We start from the raw sequence: 13,493 nt of genomic DNA, 5'->3' as shown, positions 1-13,493 counted from the left end.
GCCCTCTCTTATTATCTGGAGAATATGGAGGCTCTGCGTAATCCCTTCCCACTGAGAGAGAAAGTGGGAAAGTCTTCCCCCTACTCTTATGTCACTTAGAGGCCTTAGAGGCCGACTTTTGGTTGGAAAAAAGGATACTTCCCTTCTGCTTATCTCTTCCAACCCCCCAACGTCTGTTAACCGGACCCTTTTTATCTGTTAAATGGTTCTTTGCCTGGGGGCCTCGAAAAAATTTCCTCTTGTCCTTTTTAAGTTTAGTAGGAATTTTTTTACCTTTTTCGGTGGACCTAGCAAGAGCCTGATCTAAACTAGTACCAAAAAGGAGGGAACCCTTGAACTGAAGTTATCCCCGTCCCAAGTCTTGACCCACAGGGCTCTTCTTGCTGAGTTCAACAGGGCACCTGCTGCATCTGCTAGGTAGGCAACTGCACTACCTATCAGCTCTAAAGAATCCAAGACCTCTTTAGACTTGGAGGTCCGGGATACGTGATCCATTAATTTGGAGATCCACATATCTGCGTTTCTCACAATGCAGGCTGAAGCCAATGCGGGGCTCATAGCTGCCGCATTAGCTTCCCAAGCTCTGTGCAAAATTGTCTCAGCTTGCTGATCCATGTGATCTTTGATGTTGCCAGCATCTTCAAAGGAAAGATCGGACTGCTTGAAAACCTGTACCAAGGAAGCGTCCAATCTGGGCGTTTTAAAAAACTTTTTCTGATCTTCCACCTTGAAAGGGCACCTACGTTTCCAAGTCTTGTATTTTAAGAGCTTCCTTTCAGGTTCCTTCCATTCCCTTAGGATAATATAGGATAATATCCTTAAGCACAGAATGCACTGGAAGGACTCTGGATTGGGGCTTAACTAAGCCTCTATACATTTTGTCTTGAGCAGATACTTGAGCCGTAGGCTCCTGTATCTCTTCAGACACGTAAATAGCTCTAAGAAGGCCCTCCATGTCATCGGGTGGAAAAATATGCCTGCCAGACTTGAAGCCCTCTCCTTCTTCCTCATCTTGGCTGTCTACTAGACCCTCATCAGATTCTTCCTCCTCCTCGGATTCCTGAGAAAGGAGAGACCTCCGAGGTTCTGGCCGCCTCTTAGACCCCCTGGATGAGGCAGAGCCCTCCTGGGAGGAGGAAGCTTCCTTACTGGTATTAGGTTCTGGTTCCTTAGATTTGAGGGAGGTCTGAAAAGCTTTGAGTGTAGACAGCATCTCAGTTTGGACCGTAAGAAAGTCTCTCATAACCTGAGATGTTTCCTTCCCTGTTAGCTTCTGAATACATTTAAAGCAAAAGGATTTTGAATGGTCCAGGGGTAATTTATCATTGCAATTTCCGCATCTTTTAGAACAGGTAGAGGATTTAACAGGATGGCTGGCAACCCCATGGGCAGTGGCGTCCTCCCCTGAAACAAAGGATACACAGGCACAAGGTTAGTAATGGCACTGTGTCACACAGAGGAAAGAGTCGGGGTACCCTCTGCCATCAGAACCTCTGGCGGCTGGTCTGACTCACCCCCTGTGGTCTCCTCCATGGCCATGGACCCTGTGGGTCTCTCCTCATGCTCCATGCTGCTGGTTTCCGATATGCAGATAGCCTCTGTCTGCCAATCACCCAGGTGCACAGGAGAAGTGGGTGCCTGCTCCTCCTGATCCCTGTCTTATATGTGTATGAGGACAGCGTCCCTCCTCAGACGCCACCGCCATTTTGTCAGAGAGGAACTGTAAATGACACGGGACGCTCCGAGTTCACTTCCGGTGCTGGGGAGGAAATGATGTCATGTCTCCACCATTTGCTCGGAAGATGGCGTTGAGCGCTCTCAGCTCGGACAAGACGGCGTCCCCCAGCGCAGACAGCCCGCACGAGCCACAGGAAGAGCGACTATGAGAAATTGCTCACAGCCCCATGCTAGAAGCACCAGGCCGCCTGCCCCCTCCCCAGCCTGCTTAGGCTGAAAGATGGAGGGGAGAGCTACTTAAGCACACTGCTCATTAGCCCTGAGAAGGAAAATGCTGCAAAGACAGAAGGATATCCAGGACTCCTTTTCTGCACGGCACCCGCACAGGTAAGGAGGGGAGACAGGATAATGGCCCCTGAAGTTCTGGGTAAACCACTGTACCCAGGGTCCTTCAGTCCTTAAGGGGGCTCTTCCCAATGCTACCCCCCCCTAAGAAAAGTGGATGGGAAAAACCTCCAAGGAAGGATACAGAAATCCTACTGGACCCAGAGGCTTCCCAAGCTTGTGGTCTGGCTCCCAGGGGGAGACCACCAGCCCCAGGCTTCGGGTCCAAAAGAAAAAAACAAACTGTTTCGCTGTGGGGAAACACAATCAAAAACTGAGGAGCACGGGGAGGGACGGGGGTTTTAACCCCTTTGATTGATTGTGTTTCCTGTCAGGTGGACCAGGCATCTCTCAGGGTGCCGTCCTGGAAGATGACTTGAGAAAAAGGCTTGCATACCCTTTAATTAATAAATAATGTATCAATTTTTGTTACTACCGCTGATCAGTGCTGAAAGGACTGCTTATGGCTGCTCTTCCACACAGAATGGGACCCATTTATCAAAATGAAAGAAAATGTTTCAACCTCAGTTCAATGGTTTACTCTTTTTTTGAAGTTTAAGAGTCATTTCACACCGGAACATAATGTGGGAAACCCGCATTCCATGCGGGATTCCCGCACCACATTTAAAACGCATTGCACTTGTGATGACACCCCAAATGCAGGCGCAAACACAGTGCGTTTGCCTGCACTGGATCACGTGGTACAGAAGTACTATGCGTTCTGGTTGTTCTGTGTTTTGTAAAGTAGTGCATGCACTAATTTTTGCTGCGGTCCGGTGTGATTTCAGCCCATTCAAGTGAATGCGTTGAAATCACACTGGATCGTATGCGATTCAAGTTGTGAACCGGCCCAAATAAAATGAATTGAAAGTGATAAGACAGTATAAATATATGCCTCAATTTTCCATCTAGAAACCCGACATGCTAAAAGGAGTAAATTTTCAGGAAATCAGTCAATGTGTTTGGGCACTTTAATTTTCAGGTTTAGATATAGCTTGGAATGTTCAACTAAAGGAGTAATTTTAAAGCCCATCTCCTGACAAAACTCGCTTTTTGGTATAGAATCGGTGTGGGGGGGTCTAAAAAAAATTCAGATTTTATTGCTGTTGGTGTCACCATTGTGGACTGTCCAGACATTTTATTGTGTTATTCTAATGCAGTACTAATAGTTTTATTTGGAAGTCACTTGTCAAATAGCAAGGGGATATGAATATGCCACACCATGGCATGATTCCAAGCCCCCCTGGATTATTTGCATCCTACCTATAGTGGTGGGGTCTGGGGCTTACCTTCCTCTACCGGGAGCACAAAACCTCAGCAGTTGCAGTTAGGAAGGGAAGCATTAGGGTGTTTGCAGAGCATGTTTGTGAACTTGAAGTCACCAATCCCCTCCCACTCTCCATCCAAAACATGTGCCTTCCTTTTTATATAAAACAAAAAAACAAAAAATGTATTAACCACGCTCCCAATAAACTACAAGTGCATCAATAATTATTAGCATCATTTGTGTGACAAGTGATAAAAAGTGCTGAAAAATTCCATACAGACAAAGGTAAATAAAGTCCCACGAACATTCCGTGGTATCCAAATGCCTCAGTGATCAAAATTACCCATGGCTTAAATGTGTCTCTTCTTCACCAACATTCACATGTGCATCCTACTCACCGGAACGTATTGACCCCATTACAGGTAGTCAAAAACAGCATGGTTGTATATTTCCACTTGAAGAGAAAGTCTGCCCAGGGCAAGTTGTCACTGGTTATTCCTATGTAGCGGTGTAGTTGCCACTAGTAACAGACAATCCACCAATTCACCCAGCTGCCAGACTCCATACATCACTTGCAGAGACAATGAACAGTCTTTTGCTGGTTTTGGTTTTGTTTATTGGAGGATACAACTTGGTTGGGGAAAAGGGTGTATGGGATGCCCATAGGATGTTTCAATTGCCATCATATTTTAGAGATCATACGCACTAGCACTAGCATTTTTTCGACTGGGCACGTGGGGACATAGGAAATAGAAAGTTTGGGGAACAGAGCCGGGATTTCGATGCCACTAGTCGCTGGGCAGGTGGGGCCACCCAGGCAAGTGGGGCCCTCGGGCAACTGCCCAGCGACCAGTGGCGTCAAAATCCCGGCTCTGTTCCCCAAACTTTCTATTTCCTATGTCCCCGCGGCCTGCCCTCCAGCCACCATGTTTAGTTTCCGGCTGCCCCTGTGATTGGGCGAATGCTTTCTTCTTCCACCTACCGCTCGGCGCTGACGTCATTGTTGCGCACTGGACACCTTTGGCTCAGCTCAGCTCCCCTGGTCCTTGGCTCTCCACTTTCAATAGACATGGCTCCGTTTGGTAGACCACTCGCACCCCAGCCTTGGCCTAGGCCGGCCCCACGTCCTCCCGCACTGCAGGTACCACCATCTACTAGACATGGCCGCGTTTCTGCCCATAGCCCGCTACACTTTCAGGCAGGGATCCCATCCTCCCCAGCATGGTCGCTGGTGCCCTTCCATGATCCACCAGCAAACCCTCAAGCTGTTGGTTAACTCTCCATGCCTGTGGGCTTCCAGTTGTCAGTGTAGTGTAGTGTGTTGTAGTGGTCAGTGTAATGTGTGTATTGCAGTGGTCAGTGTAGTGTGTGTTGTAGTGGTCAGTGTAATGTGTGTGTTGTAGTGGTCAGTGTAGTGTGTGTATTGCAGTGGTCAGTGTAGTGTGTGTTTCAGTGGTCAGTGTAATGTGTGTATTGCAGTGGTCAGTGTAGTGTGTATTGCAGTGGTCAGTGTAGTGTGTGTTGCAGTGGTCAGTGTAGTGTGTGTTGCAGTGGTCAGTGTAATGTGTGTATTGCAGTGGTCAGTGTAGTGTGTGTATTGCAGTGGTCAGTGTAATTTGTGTATTGCAGTGGTCAGTGTAATTTGTGTATTGCAGTGGTCAGTGTAATGTGTTTATTGCAGAAGTCAGTGTAGTGTGTGTATTGCAGTGGTCAGTGTAATTTGTGTATTGCAGTGGTCAGTGTAATGTGTTTATTGCAGAAGTCAGTGTAGTGTGTGTTACAGTGGTCAGTGTAGTGTGTTGCAGTGGTCAGTGTAATGTGTGTATTGCAGTGGTCAGTGTAGTGTGTGTTGTAGTGGTCAGTGTAATGTCTGTGTTGTAGTGGTCAGTGTAGTGTGTGTATTGCAGTGGTCAGTGTAGTGTGTGTTTCAGTGGTCAGTGTAATGTGTGTATTGCAGTGGTCAGTGTAGTGTGTATTGCAGTGGTCAGTGTAGTGTGTGTTGCAGTGGTCAGTGTAGTGTGTGTTGCAGTGGTCAGTGTAATGTGTGTATTGCAGTGGTCAGTGTAGTGTGTGTATTGCAGTGGTCAGTGTAATTTGTGTATCGCAGTGGTCAGTGTAATGTGTTTATTGCAGAAGTCAGTGTAGTGTGTGTATTGCAGTGGTCAGTGTAATTTGTGTATTGCAGTGGTCAGTGTAATGTGTTTATTGCAGAAGTCAGTGTAGTGTGTGTTACAGTGGTCAGTGTAGTGTGTGTTGCAGTGGTCAGTGTAATGTGTGTATTGCAGTGGTCAGTGTAGTGTGTGTTGTAGTGGTCAGTGTAATGTGTGTGTTGTAGTGGTCAGTGTAGTGTGTGTATTGCAGTGGTCAGTGTAGTGTGTGTTTCAGTGGTCAGTGTAATGTATGTATTGCAGTGGTCAGTGTAGTGTGTATTGCAGTGGTCAGTGTAGTGTGTGTTGCAGTGGTCAGTGTAGTGTGTGTTACAGTGGTCAGTGTAATGTGTGTATTGCAGTGGTCAGTGTAGTGTGTGTATTGCAGTGGTCAGTGTAATTTGTGTATTGCAGTGGTCAGTGTAATTTGTGTATTGCAGTGGTCAGTGTAATGTGTTTATTGCAGAAGTCAGTGTAGTGTGTGTATTGCAGTGGTCAGTGTATTTTGTGTATTGCAGTGGTCAGTGTAATGTGTTTATTGCAGAAGTCAGTGTAGTGTGTGTTACAGTGGTCAGTGTAGTGTGTGTTGCAGTGGTCAGTGTAGTGTGTGTTGCAGTGGTCAGTGTAGTGTAGTGTGTATTGCAGTGGTCAGTGTAGTGTGTGTTGCAGTGGTCAGTGTAGTGTGTGTTGTAGTGGTCAGTGTAGTGTGTGTTGTAGTGGTCAGTATAGTGTGTGTTGTAGTGGTCAGTATAATGTGTATTGCAGTGGTCAGTGTAGTGTGTGTTGTAGTGGTCAGTGTAGTGTGTGTTGTACTGGTCAGTGTAATGTGTATTGCAGTGGTCAGTGTAGTGTGTGTTGTAGTGGTCAGTGTAGTGTGTGTTGTAGTGGTCAGTGTAGTGTGTATTGCAGTGGTCAGTATAGTGTGTATTGCAGTGGTCAGTGTAGTGTGTATTGCAGTAGTCAGTGTAGTGTGTGTTGTAGTGGTCAGTATAGTGTGTGTTGTAGTGGTCAGTGTAATGTGTATTGCAGTGGTCAGTGTAGTGTGTGTTGTAGTGGTCAGTGTAGTGTGTGTTGTAGTGGTCAGTGTAGCGTGTATTGCAGTGGTCAGTATAGTGTGTATTGCAGTGGTCAGTATAGTGTGTATTGCAGTGGTCAGTGTAGTGTGTATTGCAGTGGTCAGTGTAGGGTGTGTTGCAGTGGTCAGTGTAGTGTGTGTTGTAGTGGTCAGTGTAGTGTAGTGGGTATTGTAGTGGACAATGTAGTGTAGTGGGTATTGTAGTGGACAATGTAGTGTAATGGTCAATGTAGTGGACAGGAAGGTCAATGTACTGGTCAGTATAGGAATCAGGTTAATCAGTGTAGTGGACAGGTAGGTAAGTGAAGTGATCAGTCTAGGAATCATGTAGGTCAGTGTAAGGGTCAGTGTAGTGGATAGTGTAGGAATCATGTAGGTCAGTATAGGAATCAGGTAGGTTAGTGTAGTGGTCAGGTAGCTCAGTGTAGGAATCAGGTAGGTTAGTGTAGTGGTCAGTGTAGGAATCAGGCTGGTAAGTACTATTGTGTAAGGGTCAGTGTAGGAATCATGTAGGTCAGTTTAAGGGTCAGTGTAGTGGACAGTGTAGGAATCATGTAGGTCAGTGTAAGGGTCAGTGTAGTGGACAGTGTAGGAATCATGTAGGTCAGTATAAGGGTCAGTGTAGTGGACAGTGTAGGAATCATGTGGGTCAGTGTAAGGGTCAGTGTAGTGATCAGTATAGGAATCAGGTATCAATAAATATAGCCTTATTAATAATTTGCATTTTTATTCTCGTGCGTGATTGTGTAGACAGGGCCCCAGTGCGCTGTATTGCCCGGGGGCCTTTATTGCTCTTAAGATGGCCCTGTCCTGAAGTGAAGTAATGTCACATCTTCTTCATTTGAGCAAGAAGGACACACTCTGAATAAGTCCTTAAGCAGACTCTGGTTGCTTCACTGCTACTAAGACAGAGGCCTGCAGCACCTAGTAGAGGCCTAGTAGGTTAAAAGCATTCTCTTGGATAGTGGACTACTGTTCTCAGCCAGCCCAGCTTGCAAATACTGTGCCCTCAGGCCACATCGGTTTGACAAATAACCCACAGTCTCTCCTCTGATCCAGGACTCCCCATCATTCACCGTGTAAATGATGAAGACTTTGCTAATGAGCGTGTAGAAGCAAAGTTCCCTCACAAACTTCCTGGCACATCCAGCCCTCCACTGTGGTAACACTCACCGACCTTTCACTGCCCTGAGTCCTTGATGGAGAACTTGACCGGACCATACGTTCCGACAGCTTCACCTGCCCCTCTGCTCCAGGAGTTCTTTATCAATCAGTGTGATGAAAAAGACATTACCAATGACCATGTAGAGGCAAAGTTCCTTCACAGCTCTCCCCAGGCCTCCTCCTGCGATCGGCGCACCCCCCCCAAATGGGGGTGCCCTCCTGCTGCTGCCTAGTATTCCATCCTCCACTTCACTCAGTCGACATCTCTCCCCCAGTGGCATCATACCTCAGCTTATATAGGAGGCCAATACCAATTGAGGATTGGTCAGGGCTCCCACATGAGCTGCCTGCCCCTCCAGTTCTAGGCCCAGCCCCTTTTCCAGAACATTCTCCCTGGAAGCAGGGCAGGTGCCTCAGAACTGGAGCACAGGTGGTCACACCCACTGCTACTTTGACCACTCCCAGCCCCCAGATTAAAACAGACAGGCCTAGCTTCCAGCATAGGCCTGCCTAAATTTGCCTGTGCTGACAGTTCCTAGTAAAAACCTATTACTAGCACCTACCTATTGGTAGAGGGTGCTATATTTAGATTCCTAGATGCTCATACCGACCCATGTAGAGGTAGAAAAAGAAGCCTCTTATCGTGTAGTGTATCAAAAAATGTATTTAAAATTATTAAAAATGCACACTACCTTCCTTTAGTGTGTTGGGTTGCCACTGAAAATAAGTGGCACCGCAAGGCACTGACAGTATGAATGGAAATTCTTTTCTTTTTCTTTTCTTTTTTTATTTTGTTTACTTCTTCATTAAAAACAATTTGCAAAGAAAGGTTACAAAACATTTAACTACAACAGTTACATAAGGGGAGAACAAATGAGGAACGCCAGATGTACAAAAGAAGTCTACAGATGGCTTGTATCATGGCCTGGTTGGCCTCATGCCTGATGGTGGAGGACCTCTCATTCCAGATGGGGATGGTCTCACATTAGGTGGGGTCATTCCCATTGGTCCTACTTTGTCGCAGTAAGTGGGCTTAGCCCTATATGACCATATAGTGTGATTAAACCCCTGTATTTTTTTGACTATGTTCGGGGGTTTTTTAACTAGCCTTGCAGGAAATGTCATTCTTGAATGTGTGCGCTGTAATATGTTTTGTACTCCTTTGCCTGGGGGCTTGCCCATTGTTGGACCCATGGGTGGCCTCATGCCTGGAGTTAAACCCATCATGCCTGGTGGGAGTGCACCATGACTCATCCGTGGCGGTGGACCTCCACATCCTCCAGCAGCATACTGTGTTGGGGACCCAGCAATACAAGCTGTAGCTGCTGCTACAGCAGTGGCAACATTGCTGTGGCTCTGAGGTGTCATTACCTGCTGTGATGGCCCTCCCACACCTCTGATGGGTCCTGCTAATCCAGCAAGGGCTTGCGGCATCAGAGCACCAGCTGGCATGCCTCTACCAGCTGCCCTCCCAACTCCTGCTCCTCCAGCTGCTCCCACCCATGGTACTCTAGCAATACCAGTATTGTTTGGAGGTGAGCCTTTCTAATATGGACACCAAGTTCTCCTAACGTAATAAAAACCAACCCTGGTACCCTCTACTTTTCCCGTTCTGGCTGTTTGGAGTTCTTGGGCTTGATCTTTTTAAACTCATCACAATCACATAGTTTAGGATTCATATGCATGTCAAATGATTTGAAAGTTCCAATGAAAATGTGACCATCTTGCAGAATGCAACACATTCTTTTGTCTTTCCCCCAACGTAATGGCTGCAGGTTGGATGCCGTGAATTTGTGGCCGATTATGGGCAATTAAAAAAATAGCACCAGAATTTTAATTCTTTTAAAGATCCACTGTGCTATTGCTGTCAGACACTTCTGGGTATGTAAGATAACATGTCCCTTGCTGGGTGCTGTGGTTCCTCCCAGGGCTGGTGCAAGGATTTGTGACACCCTAGGCCAGTGGTTCTCAACCTCCCTAGTGCCATGATCCCTTGATAAAATTTCCCAAGTTGTGGGGACCCCTAACAGTAAAATTATTTTCGTTGGTCCTTCATTGCTGTAATTTTGCGACTGTTATGAATCGAAATATAAATATCTGATATGCAGGATGTATTTTCATTCTTACAAATTTAACATTTTATAGTGTAGTGATTAACCACAAAAACAATCTGTAATATATAGTGCGCAATATTTATGATTAACATATAAGTTACAAACGAATAAAATGTTTACGACTTGTGTTTATTTATTTTTTATTCATTGTGTATTGAACTGTATTCACTGTATTGTATAATCATGTGAAAACAAAGCGTAACAATGGTAACAATCTTAATTAGCCAGTCTTAATAAAATAACAGTAAATGACATTGCTACAAAATTGTTGCGAAACCATGCATCAAAAAACTAAAGCGTCAGTACGAACGCTGAGTTTGCTTCTTTCTCACCAGATCAGAAATTCTCGGGGAAGTCTTTGCAAGAGCACAACGAAGATCATCTTCTGCAACAAGTCTACTTCTGTATTTAGACTTGATAACCAACATGCTTGAAAAGCCTGTTTCACAAAGATATGTTGTTGGAAATGGAAGAAGAAGCCGCAACACAATCTCAGACAGAACAGGATATGACTGCAAACACTTGATCCAGAATTTATTAACGGACATGGAAAAGAAATCATTTTTTGCTGCATTGCTGGTAATGAGATCAATGAACTCCTCTTGTGCATTCTCAGGAACATCTTCAACTTTGACTGTGAATGGACTTCTAGCAAGTGCAAACGGGGCGTCAGGAAAATTTGGAAAGTATGATGAAATTTCGTCCGCAAGCATTTGCAAGTGTTCTTTGACAGAACTTATTGTTTTAATCCTTTTGTCAAGTTCAATGTCATTTTCCTCAAAGAAAGCAGATAAGTTGGGCAACATGTAAATTCAATTTTCATCCAATTTTTGTTGCCAAAGGTGAAGTTTCATTTGGAATGATCGGATCTTTTCAGACAAATCGAGGCATGTTGCATTTGGTCCTTGAAGAGATAAATTTAACTCGTTCAAGATTGCAAAGATGTCAACCAAGTAAGCTATTTTCTGCAGTTCATTTTCATTGCTGAAAAGTGCTTCAAACTGCGGTTTTGCTTTCTGATTAAAAAATGTTTTTAGTTCATTACGAAGATCAAAAACACGTTTTAAAACTTTTCCTCTTGACAAACATGTCATTTCAGTGTGAAATAACAGAACATTAGCAGAAGCTTCCAATTCATTGCAAAGTTTTGAAAAGAGTCGACTGTTTAAAGCACTCGCTTTTACAAAATTGACGGCACTTATGACACTTTTCATTACTTCTTGTAACTCTTGTGGCAATGTCTTTGTTGCTAACATTTGTTGATGAATCATGCAGTGAGTTCCAATGGATTTTGGCGATTCATTCAATACCAAACGTTGAAATCCAGACCAACATCCTAGCATAGCTGGAGCACCATCTGTGCAAACACCACAAACCTTTTTCCAAGAGATCTCGTGTTTTTCCAGAAATGAACCAATTGTGTCAAATACATCACGTGCAGTAGTTGTTTCAAGGGGTTTGCAAAAAAAGAAACTCATCTTTAAAGTCGCCATCATGAATATACCTCACATAAACCAGTAAATGAGAACAGTTTGCAACATCTGTAGATTCATCAAGATGGAGCAGATTTCATTTCCTGGATTACCTGATCAATAATATCAGCAGACATGTCATCTATTCTCCTGCTGACAGTGTCGTTAGATAAGGAAATTGCACTCAATTTCGTAACAAATTCGGCTCCAATCATAACTCGAACAATGTCTTTGACTGCTGGCAACAGCAAATCCTCGGCAGTGGCGTGAGGTTTCTTAGCTCTGGCGATTGTGAGAGCCACTAAATATGAAGCTTCAACGGCTGCTAGGTTTTGCTTGTGGTACTTGCCGCCAGTATCAAGTCTGCTTTTCTTGACACCATCAGCTTTGTTTTTAAAATACTGGATATCCTTACCAGCAAAGCTCGGATGCTTGGTATCAAAATGACATTTCAGTTTGTTGGGTTTCATAGATTCGGTTGATAGAACTTTATTACAAATAATGCATTGCGGTTTCTCAATTCCTGCTGCAATTATTGAAGTAAAACCATACTTGAAAAAATCGTCACTGTAGCTTCTCTTCTTAAGGTTCTTCTCTCTATGATCCATTATCATGGGCTCGCTGATAAAAATATTATAAGAATAGCTTCAATAATACAGACTATTATTAGCACTTAAGACTTCCCCATCCCAAGATCTCACCCATGTCTCTTGCCTTACAGAAATACCAAACATTGCAGAATTACAAAAGTTAAATTCCCTCTCAAAAATCCATGTGCTCTGCCACATAGCTCGGTAAATAAATTTACATCATAGCAGACCACACCAAGTGGTCTCGTACATTGTGAGTCTGATCAACAAGCTGTTTATATGCAAATCATAAAATATTATTTACCTAAGACTACCCTGCCTACAGGGTGACATGGCTGCTGTGTGATTTCACTGCAGTAGATGGAGCGTTGTCACTTCTATAGGAACAGGAAAAATAATAGCTGCACTGGCAGGGCCAACAGGTGATAAAACTGCTACAGGGGACTCAGAAATACCAAACATTGCAGTGTGATGTTAGTGACAGAGCACATCATAGATGGCAGTGTTATCTTCCCTAGAGTTCCACCTGAAGGCATTGGGAGCAAGCTTGAGGACAGCAGGCGAACACTGCCTGGGAGTCTCCATGGAGGAAGCAGCCATGTGGTCTGGGGAGTTCAGTCAGAGGACTGAAGAGCATGCCTGATGGGACTGGGAGCAGTCTGGGATGGATGGAAGGTCAGTCAGGAGGATTGTGGAGTGGGCAGGAGAAAGGGGCAGCTGCAGCCAGGAGGGCTGGCAGGGCCTGAAGAGGTGGTACTGGGCTACCGGGCAGACGGCAGGTGGGGGGGCACAGTGGTGGCGTTTGATGGCACAGTGGCGGCATTTGATGGCACAGTGGCGACAATTGATGGACACAGTGGCAACAATTGAGGGGCACAGTGGCTGTGTTTGATGGCACAGTGGCGACAATTGATGGGCACAGTGGCTGTGTTTGATGGCACAGTGACGACAATTGATGGGCACAGTGGCTGCACAGTGGCGATTTTTGCTGGCACAGTGGCGACAATTGATGGGCACAGTGGCTGTGTTTGATGGCACAGTGGCGACAATTGATGGGCACAGTGGCTGTGTTTGATGGCACAGTGACGACAATTGATGGGCACAGTGGCTGCACAGTGGCGACGTTTGCTGGCACAGTGTCGACAATTGATGGGCACAGTGGCTGCGTTTGGCACAGTGGCAACAATTAATGGGCACAGTGGCTGCGTTTGATGGCACAGTGGTGGCGTTTGCTGGCACAGTGGTGACAATTGATGGGCACAGTGGCTGTGTTTGATGGCACAGTGGCGGCATTTGCTGGCACAGTGGCGACAATTGATGGGCACAGTGGCTGCATTTGATGGCACAGTGGCAGCGTTTGCTGGCACAATGGTGACAATTGATGGGCACAGTGGCTGCATTTGATGGCACAGTGGCGGCGTTGCTGGCACAGTGGCGAAAATTGATGGGCACAGTAGCTGTCTTTGATGGCACAGTGGTGGCGTTTTAATGGAGGGGTTTTTTCAGGTTTTTTCAGTTTGTTTGCGCCCCCACCACTGATTTATATATAAACGTCCTGGATGGTTCCTCAAAAGTGGTTATTCCTTGCCAGTGCTAGATATAC

The 13,493-nt window shown here is 45.4% G+C and overlaps 2 pseudogenes; both read right to left on the bottom strand.

Annotated features, from left to right (window-relative positions):
• Nucleotides 1–8,632: 8,632 nt before the first annotated feature.
• Nucleotides 8,633–9,456, bottom strand: LOC141145912 (small nuclear ribonucleoprotein-associated protein B' pseudogene; annotated as a pseudogene).
• Nucleotides 9,457–10,127: 671 nt separating this feature from the next.
• Nucleotides 10,128–11,914, bottom strand: LOC141146030 (zinc finger BED domain-containing protein 5-like; annotated as a pseudogene).
• Between the last annotated feature and the right edge of the window lie 1,579 nt (nt 11,915–13,493).

The sequence above is a fragment of the Aquarana catesbeiana genome, linkage group LG05 (genome assembly GCF_042186555.1).
Source record: "Aquarana catesbeiana isolate 2022-GZ linkage group LG05, ASM4218655v1, whole genome shotgun sequence".
NCBI lineage: Eukaryota > Metazoa > Chordata > Amphibia > Anura > Ranidae > Aquarana > Aquarana catesbeiana.
Note: the sequence above shows the minus strand (reverse complement) of the source record. Positions and strands in the feature narration are given on the sequence as shown.